Below are 529 nucleotides of genomic sequence, written 5' to 3'. Positions count from 1 at the left end.
GCTTCATGGCTCTCTTTGCTTTATAAACATCAGACTAAAAAATAAATGTCAGCCTCAAAGACTTTATAGTATAAAGGGAATTAGGAAACAGCAATTAATGCAGACAGCTGAATGAATGCAGCAAAGAAAAAAAGTTATGTTCTTTATCCAGTAGCATCCTGATCACTGTCAAGTGTTTTGTAGGTATCATGAGAAAAGATGTAAAAAGGCTAACAAGTTCAATAAACTTTAAGGATGTACTTCTCATGCTGGATGAGGGATTGAGAAACAGTGAACAGCCTCTGAAAGTTTGATAAATGCCTGGTCAGTGCCCTGGCTGAAGGCAGAATTTGAGTAGTTTATTACTGGGTGGAAGAAGTCAATAAAATTAGGGAAGATGTTAAGAAGTCAATCAATATGCTTTTATAGGAGAAGTAGAGCTGTTGGAGATATGGCTGAAAAGGGATGCAGTAAATGCAACATTTGAAAAACTGAAGGTTATTAGTCCTGAAGAACCTGAGTAATGATAAATTTCCATTATTCAATGCTA

Source organism: Corvus brachyrhynchos, unplaced genomic scaffold (genome assembly GCF_000691975.1).
Source record: "Corvus brachyrhynchos isolate BGI_N302 unplaced genomic scaffold, ASM69197v1 scaffold14, whole genome shotgun sequence".
NCBI classification, from domain to species: domain Eukaryota; kingdom Metazoa; phylum Chordata; class Aves; order Passeriformes; family Corvidae; genus Corvus; species Corvus brachyrhynchos.
This window is presented reverse-complemented; position numbering follows the sequence as displayed.